General features: G+C 43.0%; 2 long non-coding RNA genes across 5 annotated transcripts in view; both read right to left on the bottom strand.

The window, feature by feature from the left end:
• The window catches only part of LOC103398923 (uncharacterized), a 19,075-nt gene extending 17,332 nt beyond the window's left edge, over positions 1 to 1,743 (bottom strand). For both annotated transcript variants that reach the window (XR_003049094.1, XR_003049093.1), the window contains exons 1-2: positions 1,632 to 1,743; positions 1,347 to 1,456 (exon numbers count right to left, since the gene is read on the bottom strand). This is a non-coding gene — a long non-coding RNA (uncharacterized LOC103398923). The remainder of the gene's footprint in view (positions 1 to 1,346; positions 1,457 to 1,631) is intronic.
• A 5-nt stretch (positions 1,744 to 1,748) lies between these two features.
• LOC112486263 (uncharacterized) lies at positions 1,749 to 3,850 on the bottom strand. Of its 3 annotated transcripts, XR_003049096.1 has the most exons (5): positions 3,113 to 3,850; positions 2,519 to 2,607; positions 2,327 to 2,400; positions 2,163 to 2,239; positions 1,749 to 1,922 (listed from the first exon to the last, which is right to left on the bottom strand). It is a non-coding gene; the product is annotated as an uncharacterized LOC112486263 (long non-coding RNA). The 3 variants fall into 3 exon arrangements; XR_003049095.1 differs by having other exon boundaries at positions 2,519 to 3,850; XR_003049097.1 differs by lacking the exon at positions 1,749 to 1,922 and adding an exon at positions 2,048 to 2,075 and having other exon boundaries at positions 2,519 to 3,850.
• Positions 3,851 to 10,321: the final 6,471 nt, after the last annotated feature.

Genomic DNA, 10,321 nt, shown 5'->3' with positions numbered 1-10,321 from the left:
AACGATGAGTCCAACTACAGGCAGGAGGTAGAACATCTGGAGGGTTGGTGTAGAGAAAACAACCTCTGCATCAATGCGAAGAAGACCAAGGAGATGATCATCGACTTCAGAAGGAGGAGACACCCCCCTTCCCCTCCACATTGGAGGGACAGCGGTGGAAGTGGTCTCCAGCTCCAGGTACCTGGTAGTACACATCTCTGATGACCTCACCTGGAGAACCAACACTTCCTGCCTGATCAGGAAAGCACACCAGTGCCTCTACTTCCTCAGGAGACTGAGGTGTGCCGGACTAGGGAGTGCAGTCCTAACCTCTTTCTATAGATGTGTGGTGGAGGGCATTCTGTACTCCTGCATCATCGTGTGGCACGGCAGCTGCTCGGCGGCGGAGAAGAAGGCTCTGCAGAGGGTGGTTAAGGCTGCACAGAGGACCGTGGGACACACTCTCCCCACCACCACGGATATCTACACCACCAGATGCAGGAAACGGGCCTCCTGCATCATGAAAGACCCCACCCATCCCGTAAATGCTCTGTTTGCCCGCCTCCCATCAGGAAGACGGCTACGGAGCATCAAAAGCAGGACCACCAGACTGAGGAACAGCTTCTTCCCTGAAGCTGTGAGACTGTTGAACTCCGGTGGACCCCTGTCCCCCCACATTGACTCTGCCAAATACCCCCCTCCCCCCACAACCACCCCACAACAGGAAATATGTGGGCCTGCTCATGGCCTCACAACTACTGTCCCCACATTCGTCGCTCTTGTTGCCTTGACCAGGGCTGTTGTTCTTGTTCTGTCGTTGTTCTTGTCTTTTCACTTATCGCCACTTTCTCTTTCTCTCTTGCACTACGCCGAACTATTCCCCTCTGTCACTTGTACTCGAGCTGGATCCGGGGAAACTAATTTAGTTCATACCATGTCTAACGTGTTGCAATGACAATAAAGAACCTTGAGTCCTTGAGTCCTTGAGTCACTGAGCAAGGTGTTATTACAAAGGAATGCTCCAGCCAACAACAGGGGGTTAAGTGGACGGTAAGGTAATCTGGGGAGTTGGTGTGAAGAGAACTTTGAACTTCTCTTTGAATGTTTGGGGATATGTAAATGTGTGTGCTTGGGAAGGCCTTTGGTGTCTTAGCAGCTTCCTGCTTTCAGACTCAAACCAAATGTGAAAACCATTGAAATCTAACACATATCAGTGTGGCGTTCAACTAAATAATCCAGGTTACATATGCCATTACATATACTATTTTGCGCTGTTTTTTTTTTTTTTTCCAAAAACAATACACAGCTCTATTTTCACAAGATACAAGCGTGAAGCGACATCAGGCCTGCAGATTTAAATGACTCACCAGTTTGTCTGTTTTTCTGAGGTTCTCCTCAGTGAAAGATACTTTGTGGCTTCTCAGTCGGATCTTCAGAGGATCAACCGGCTGCTGGAATCACAGCTGACGGGATCGCCCTGAAGGTTAAGAAAATCCAACTTATATATCTGATTAAATTCCTGTACACTTGAATCTATGGTCTAATCAGAGTGAATAATTAACCTAATGTTTTTGGAATTTGGGAGGACACTAGAGTAACTGAAGAAAAAAAACACTATAAGAAATTAAAAGTACTTGTGTGTTATTACTTACGACCCTTGTGTCCACACTGGTCAGATAGAGGAGCTGATTTACACCTTTGGTAATCATTGGAATAGCAATGGTCCGATACAAGAGACTGACCATGAAGAAACCTGTGGAAACCTAAAACGTAAAAGTAATCATGTATCATTTGGATCAGAGTTCACTATTTAGAGTTCTAAAAGATCCACTTCCTTTATCTTCACTGTGTAGTTAAACTCTGGGCCGATGTTGTCCAAGGACTGCACTGTCGTTACAATCTCATTGGTTGAATTTGCCACATAGAAATTAATATTTGAGTGCCTGTGATAATTAACACAAAGGAAAATGATAATGAAATACCAATTTTTATTTTTAGGATTTTAAGGATTTAAATCCTTAAATTCCTGTGCATCGTATTTCACAGGAATGGATATATCAACAAGGTTGTCTGCTGGTCTTTCTTCTTTACCATCACTGTTAAAGGGTGAATAAACATTTCAGATACAAAATACCATAACCTTTTTTTTGTCATATGATTGATTGACTTCGTTTTGAATGTACCTCTTGGCTTCGAATTTCAGCTCAGCTCGGTTTTGAAGTTGATCAAGACTGTATTCAAAATTGATCTGGAATTTCTCCTGCAAATTTAAAAAAAATGTTTGTAGTTTTTGAGTACTGAGAATAAAAGTCTAAAGTGATTTTTTTTGGGTTTTTTTAGAACTCACCTCCTGCTTAGATTTTAACGCTGGGCATCCGACCAGGCAAACGACTGTCTGTGTTTGTGTTTGACTCTGTCCGCCTGAAAAGTTTTCAACAAAAAAATCTGAATGTTTTTTTCTCACATACATTCTTACATTTGTGATATAATTGATAATTGTTTTTAAGAGGTTGTTAAAGAGTGTACCCCAAAAACTCACAGGAGGGAAGATGGAGGAGTAGTAGAGGTTACACAACAACTTGGAATGACAGCTCCCTGTCAGTAGCGCTGACCAGAACAGGAGCCGAGCTGAAACGGGAAAAAACTAACATTACAGTCAACTGTAAGAAGCAAACTACAGTTAACAAAGTAATTACAAATAAGTCTATATATCACTTGTGGAGTTTAAAGAAAGAATTAAAATGCTATGCTTTTTAATAATTAATGAAATAATTAATTAATGAAAGCTTTTTTTTATATACAAAACTAACCCAACAGAGGAAAATGTAAAGTCATTACAAAGAGGAAACAAGAAAAGGTCAAACAGTTGGTAGGAATCACCAGGAAACCACAACAGCAGTGGAAAAAAAGCCTTAAATACAACTATCCTCCTCTTTTTTTTAAAGGACTCATGGCAAAGACATCATCTTGTTTTGTTGCACTTTTCCTCTGAACATCTGCTTCAGTTGCACAACAGAAATCTGATACTGCCATCAAGTCAAGTCGATCATGATGTGAGCAAAAAGTATCCGAGTACTGCACATATTTCATAGTGTATATGTACTACATGTTAAAAAGGACGTGACATGCTGACCTGGTTGCCTTAGAAATGGTCGTCACTCTCAGCACCAAGTCACTGTTACATACTTCATCCAACCCACAGTCTTTAGTAAAGGGGATCTGGAACAACAATAATGTTTCCACGACATAATTGTTTCCACGACTAAATATCTGTCGTGTAACTGTAAAACATGCGTGACCTACTGAAAAGTTGTGCTTTAGGTACTGAGGAATTATGACACACACAACATGTAATTTAAAGTTTTTGTAGGTTCTTCAAAATAATAATAATTTTTAGACAAAATATCAACAAAAAAACCCAACAGAATCTTGTATGTTCATGTGTCACTTACAAAAAACTGAGAGGCAGTGGGAGAAAACATGTCAAGGACCGGATTAGCATCTTTATTCCAATAGGTCAACACTAAATAATAAAGAGAGTTGTTTGTTTTTTGGATTAGCTGTGGATTTCTACACTTTATCTCTTGCTCAACTTGCTCAACTCATCGTATCAGGGTCCAAGTCACAGCAGTAACATTCACATAGAAACAACGCCAGAACACACCTTTCCCCGTCCACACCCATCGCTGTAAGATACTGCTAAAGGCTTCTGGGAGATTCCTTCACTGTCTCTCTTGTGACTCTTACCACAGTCCACATTGGTTAGGAGAAAAAGGGAAAAGAGGAAGGATAGAAGTGTTGGTCTGAAATTTGGAACTCTAAATGTAGGTACAATTACAGGGGAAAGTAGAGAACTAGCTGATATGATGGAGAGAAGAAGAGTAGACATTTTGTGTGTGCAGGAAACCAGGTGGAAGGGCAGCAAGGCTAGAAAAATTGGAGGAGGCTACAAACTATTTTATCATGGTTCGGATGGTAAGAGAAATGGAGTAGGGGTGATCCTAAAGGAAGAATATGTAAGAAATGTGATAGAGGTGAAACGAGAGTCAGGCAGGTTGATGTGTGTGAAGGTAGAAATAGAAGGAGTGATGATAAATGTTGTTAGTGGTTATGCCCCACAGGTGGGCTGTGAGTTGGAAGAAAAGTAGAAGGATTGAGTGATAGAGGGCATCCCCAGGGGAGAGAGAGTGGTGATTGGAAAATACTTTAATGGTCAGGTAGGGGAAGGGAACAGAGGTGATGAGGAAGTGATGGGCAGGTTTGGCATTAGGGATAGAAACTTTGAAGGACAGATTTTGCAAAGAGATTTCGCAAAGAGAATGGGAATGGCAGTGGTAAACACCTATTTCCAAAAGAAAGAGGAACACAGGGTGACTTACAAGAATGGAGGCAGGTCCACACAGATAGATAATATTCTATGTAGAAGAGATAATCTGAGGGGGATTAGAGACTGGAAAATTGTGTCAGGCAAGAGTGTAGCCAAACAACATCGGATGGTAGTGTGCAAGATGACGATGGAGGTGAAAAAAAGGAAGAGAGTAAAGACAGAGCAGAAGATGTTGTGAAGAAGATTTCAAGATTCAAGATTCAAGAACTTTATTGTCGTTGTGCAAGCATAACGAGATTTTTTCCGGGCTCTCGGCAACAATCAACATGGATAAAAGTAATAAAGTAAGAAGTAATAAAAAGGAGAGATATAGAAAGATATTGTACAAAAACCGAGCAGTGCAAATAAAAGCGAGCAGTGCAAAAACAGAGGTAAGTATAGTGAGCTGAAATTTAACAGAACCAGGCAGTGCAAAACAGAGGTAAAACAAAGGAACTATGGCATGAGGTAGATGTAAAGAGCAGTGCAAAACAGAGATGAATGTAAATATGATCATGAGGATAATGTACAATGTATAATGGCCTTATTTGTAAAAGAAAAGAAATACTCCAAATGCTCCCTATTTTTATTTATTCTTCACTTGGGTCCTTGACATTTCTTACCTAGTTTCTCTCACAATTTGTCTGTAAAGGGACTACAGAGTTAATCACATCATATAGGTTTAATGAGATCACTAATAATCTGTAGTCAGTCCATATTTCAATTTTGTACTCCATTCTTCAGGAATAAATTTGTTATATTGCCAGATGGCAGTGGTGGCTAAGTGGGAAGCAGACTTGGGTCCGGAAGGCTTCAGGTTCAAGTCCACCAGCTCCCAAGTTACTGCTAAGGTGCTCTGAGCATGTCACTATCCCCACACACTGCTTAAAGCTGCCCACTCTTCACTTCGGTGATGGGTTAAAAGCAGAGTTCACATTTCATTGTGCTGTGTCACAAGAGTTCACTTTCCTCCTTTCTTCCTACATGCACATAACTCTTTATTACTTTGAGTTTCATAATGCTGTCCACACCATATACGTTACCTTAGTGCTGTGGTCCTCAAATATTTAATGTCATGCCCCCCTTTTGGACTGTGGGGACTCTGTCCGATGTTTCAGAGGAAATTTAGTTAGTGGTCGACATTAAATCCTAGGTTTTTAGTCCATTAAAGTTAACAATACCTTTGTCTGTTTACCCGTCTTTAGAGTCTGCTGCTGCCCGCTTCACCCCTGACCATCACTCTGTACAAGATTGCCAACAGAGCCCCGCTTTACCTAAACAGGCCCTGCTTCCTCCAGTTTTACTAACTGGACCTTCTAATGAACGAGTCAAAAGTCCCGCCTCATCTTCATCTTCATCCTCCTCGTCCTCTTCTTCTTCCTTGTCTTCCACTCCTGTAGCTCTGGCCAAGCCACCGAGAACTGTTTCCTTAATAATTGACAACACAGCTAGAACCTTCCATCCCGTTCCCCCCTCTACAGACTCTGACACACCACCTCCTGTCCCTCCTCATGCCAAGCAGCCACCTGTCCGGAACAGTGACACACGAATAGCACGAAAGGAAGTGACGTTCCCTCAGGTGCTGTGGGAACCGGCAGTAACACTGAACTCTCCGATGGGTTTTAATCGTTTTCACTCCATTATTTTGGGTTAACAGTCGTTCACATTAGTGCTGTTTGTGGCCGCGGGCTCTTGTTTTCATTAGAGAGGCTGTAAAGGCCTCATGACGTGCTGTCATCAGCGTAAGGATGGTGACAAAAATGAAAGAGAAGGTTTAGATCATATGTGTCCAACTCAGGGCCCGCGGTCCAAATGCGGCCCGCCAAGTCATTTTGCGTGGCCCACTGGAGCTTAAAAAAGTTAAATTACCTGCTTCCGTGCTGCTGAGTTTCTTAACTTGACAAAAATATATTTCACAGAGCAGTGAACAATATTTGATACTGAAACCTGTATTAATACACTATGACTGGTTGTGGTGTGTTGTACCAAATTGCTGAGTGAATGAGTTGATGGTTTGAATGCAGAGGACACATTTCAAATGTACAACGACGATAAAGGAGATTCCTCTTCCTCTTCCTCTTCCTCTTCCTCTTCCTCTTCCTCTTCCTCTTCCTCTTCCTCTTCCTCTTCCTCTTCCTCTTCCTCTTCCTCTTCCTCTTCCTCTTCCTCTTCCTCTTCCTCTTCCTCTTCCTCTTCCTCTTCCTCTTCCTCTTCTTCTTCTTCTTTGTCTTCTAATCACTTTTCTCTATCTAATTCTTCCCCTCTCTCTCCTCTCAGGCCAGTTGATTGAGCGAGTTCTGCTCTCCTCCATGTTGAACCCCAGTGAACAGTGGCAGACGTATCGTCACCACGGGCGGATTCTCAGCCTGGAATATCGTCTCCGCTTCCGTTGTGACTCCAACTACTACGGACCGTTCTGTAACAAGTTCTGCCGGTCCCGCGACGACTTCTTCGGCCATTTTAACTGTGACCACAGCGGCTCCAAGGTCTGCATGGACGGTTGGACCGGGCATGAGTGCAAAGATGGTGAGGGAGTGAATAATATTTCAAAATGTAAAAGACAAAAATGCCTTGATTGATTTCGATCTGGAATTTATTTTAATAGAATTTTTCTCTAAATTCCAATCTATTTGTAAGAACACCGTGTCCTGCTCAGATCATATTTATAACCAACAAAATAAATCACCAGTTTTTTTTTCTAAAGGCCAGAAAGCTTTTCTCGTTTTCTCATCAATGGTCTTGGCCTGAATTAAGCCAGCCACTAGGGTACACGAAGCCGTGTTTATAGTGCCGGTCCCAAGCCCGGATAAATGGTGAGGGTTGCGTCAGGAAGGGCATCCGGCGTAAAACGTTTAGCTAAATCAAATATGCAGATCAATAAAACGATTTCTATACCGGATCGGTCGAGGCCCGGGTTAACAACGACCGCCAACAGTGCCGTTGACCAACAGGGCACTGATGGAAATTGGACTACTGTTGGTCAGAGACAGAGTCAGAGACAGAGAAGAAGAGGAGGGCGTTTGGTTAGGAGAAAAAGAGAAAAGATGAAGAATAGAAGTGTTAGTCTGAAGTTTGGAACTTTGAATGTAGGTACAATGACAGGGAAAAGTAGAGAAATAGCTGATGTGATGGAGAGAAGAAGAGTAGATATTTTGTGTGTGCAGGAGACCAGGTGGAAGGGCAGTAAGGCTAGAAACATTGGAGGAGGCTACAAACTGTTTTATCATGGTTCAGATGGGAAGAGAAATGGAGTAGGGGTGATCCTAAAGGAAGAATATGTAAGAAATGTGGTAGAGGTGAAAAGAGAGTCAGACAGGTTGATGTGTGTGAAGGTAGAAGTAGAAGGAGAGATGATTAATGTTGTTAGTGGTTATGCCCCACAGGTGGGCTGTGAGTTGGAAGAAAAGGAGAAGTTCTGGAAGGAGCTAGATTGGATGGTAGAGAGTATCCCCAGGAGAGAGAGAGTGGTGATTGGAGCAGACCTAAATGGTCATGTAGGGGAAGGGAACAGAGGAGATGAGGAAGTGATAGGCAGGTTTGGTGTTAGGGAGAGAAACGTAGAAGGACAGGCAGTGGTAGATTTTGCAAAGAGAATGGAAATGGCTGTGGTAAACACATATTTCCAAAAGAAAGAGGAACATAGGGTGACTTACAAGAGTGGAGGCAGGTCCACACAGATAGATTATATTCTATGTAGAAGATGTAATCTGAGGGAGATTAGAGACTGTAAGGTGGTGGCAGGTGAGAGTGTAGCCAAACAACATCGGATGGTAGTGTGTAAAATGACGATGGAGGTGACAAAAAGGAAGAGAGTGAAGACAGAGCAGAAGATCAAGTGGTGGAAACTAAGGAAAGAGACATGTTGTGAAGACTTCAGGAAGGAAGTAAGGGCAGTTCTGGGTAGTGTTGAGATATTCCCAGATGATTGGGAGACTACAGCTGCAGTGATGAGGGAGACAGGTAGGAAGGTGCTAGGTATGTCCTCTGGGCAGAGAAAGGAGGACAAAGAGACCTGGTGGTGGAATGAGGAGATCCAGGAGAGTGTGCAGAGAAAGAGATTAGCGAAGAAGAGATGGGACAGTGACAGAACAGAAGAGAACAGACTGGAGTACAAAGAGAGGACAAGGGAGGTGAAGAGGGAAGTGGCCAAGGCCAAACAAAAGGCATATGAGGAGTTGTATGAGAGTTTGGAAACAAAGGAAGGAGAAAAGGAGTTGTATAGATTGGCGAGACAGAGAAATCAAGCTGGGAAGGATGTGCAGCAGGTGAGGTTGATTAAGGACAGAGAGGGGAATGTGATCACAAGTGAGGAAAGTGTGCTGAGAAGATGGAAGGAATACTTTGAGGAGTTGTTAAATGAGGAAAATGAAAGGGAAAGTAGAAACGAGGAGCCAGAGACTAGTAGGAAGAAGGTAGATCAGGTTAGAAAGGATGAAGTTAGAAAAGCCCTGAAGAGGATGAAGAGTGGAAAGTCAGTTGGTCCTGATGACATACCAGTGGAAGTATGGAAGTGTTTAGGAGAAGTGGCAGTAAATTTCCTGACTGGTTTGTTTAACAGAATTTTAGAGACTGGCAAGATGCCTGATGAGTGGAGAAAAAGTGTTCTGGTGCCAATTCATAAGAAGGGTGATGCACAGAGTTGTAACAACTACAGAGGGATAAAGTTGATGAGCCATACAATGAAGATTTAGGAAAGAGTAGTTGAAGCTAGGTTGAGGCAGGAAGTGGAGATTTGTGAACAACAGTATGGTTTCATGCCTAGGAAGAGTACCACAGATGCAATATTTGCCTTGAGGATGTTGATGGAGAAGTACAGGGAAGGTCAGAAGGAGCTGCATTGTGTATTTGTAGATCTAGAAAAGGCATATGACAAAGTGCCAAGGGAGGAATTGTGGTTTTGTATGAGGAAGTCAGGAGTGGCAGAGAAGTATGTTAGTTTGGTGCAGGACATGTATGAGAATAGTACAACAGTAGTGAGGTGCGCTGTTGGGAGGACAGAAGACTTCAAAGTGGAGGTGGGACTACATCAAGGATCGGCCCTGAGCCCCTTCTTGTTTGCTGTGGTGATGGACAGATTGACAGATGAGGTCAGACAGGAGTCCCCATGGACTATGATGTTTGCAGATGACATTGTGATCTGTAGTGAGAGTAGGCAGCAGCTAGAAGAGAACCTAGAGAGGTGGAGGTTTGCACTAGAAAGAAGAGGAATGAAGGTCAGTCGCAGCAAGACAGAGTACATGTGTGTAAACGAAAGGCAGAACAGTGAAATAGTGAGGCTACAAGGAGCAGAGGTGGTGAAGGTGCAGGAGTTTAGGTACTTAGGATCAACTGTTCAGAGCAGCGGAGACTGTGGAAGAGAGGTGAAGAATAGAGTACAGGCAGGATGGAACAGCTGGAGAAAAGTGTCAGGAGTGATCTGTGACAGAAGAGTGTCAGCTAAGGTGAAGGGAAAGGTTTACAGGACAGTGGTGAGACCAGCCATGATGTATGGTTTAGAGACAGTAGCAATAGGCAGAAGACAGGAGGAGGAGCTGGAGGTGGCAGAGTTAAAGATGCTAAGATTCTCTTTAGGAGTGACAAGAATGGACAGGGTCAGGAATGAGGTCATTAGAGGGACAACACAGACAGGAAGGTTTGGAGAAAAAGCTAGAGAAGCCAGATTGAGATGGTTTGGACATGTGCAGAGGAGGGACAGTGGATACATTGGTAGAAGAATGTTAGAGATGGAGCTACCAGGTAGGAGAAAGAGAGGAAGGCCAAAGAGGAGATATATGGATGCAGTGAGGGAGGACATGCAGATAGTTGGAGTCAGAGTAGAAGATACAGAGAACAGGGAGAGATGGAAATCAATGATTTGCTGTGGCAACCCCTGAAAAAAAAAGGGACAAAGCCGAAAGAAAAAGAAGAAGATTGTTGGATCTGTTTTGTTTGACGTTTTTGTTATAAAAACGAATTCACCATCTACCGGCTGTTTCC

Source organism: Cynoglossus semilaevis, unplaced genomic scaffold, assembly GCF_000523025.1.
Source record: "Cynoglossus semilaevis isolate Cse_v1.0 unplaced genomic scaffold, Cse_v1.0 scaffold2216, whole genome shotgun sequence".
Lineage (NCBI taxonomy): Eukaryota > Metazoa > Chordata > Actinopteri > Pleuronectiformes > Cynoglossidae > Cynoglossus > Cynoglossus semilaevis.
The sequence above is the reverse complement of the archived record's forward strand: the minus strand, read 5'-3'. Positions and strand labels throughout refer to the sequence as shown.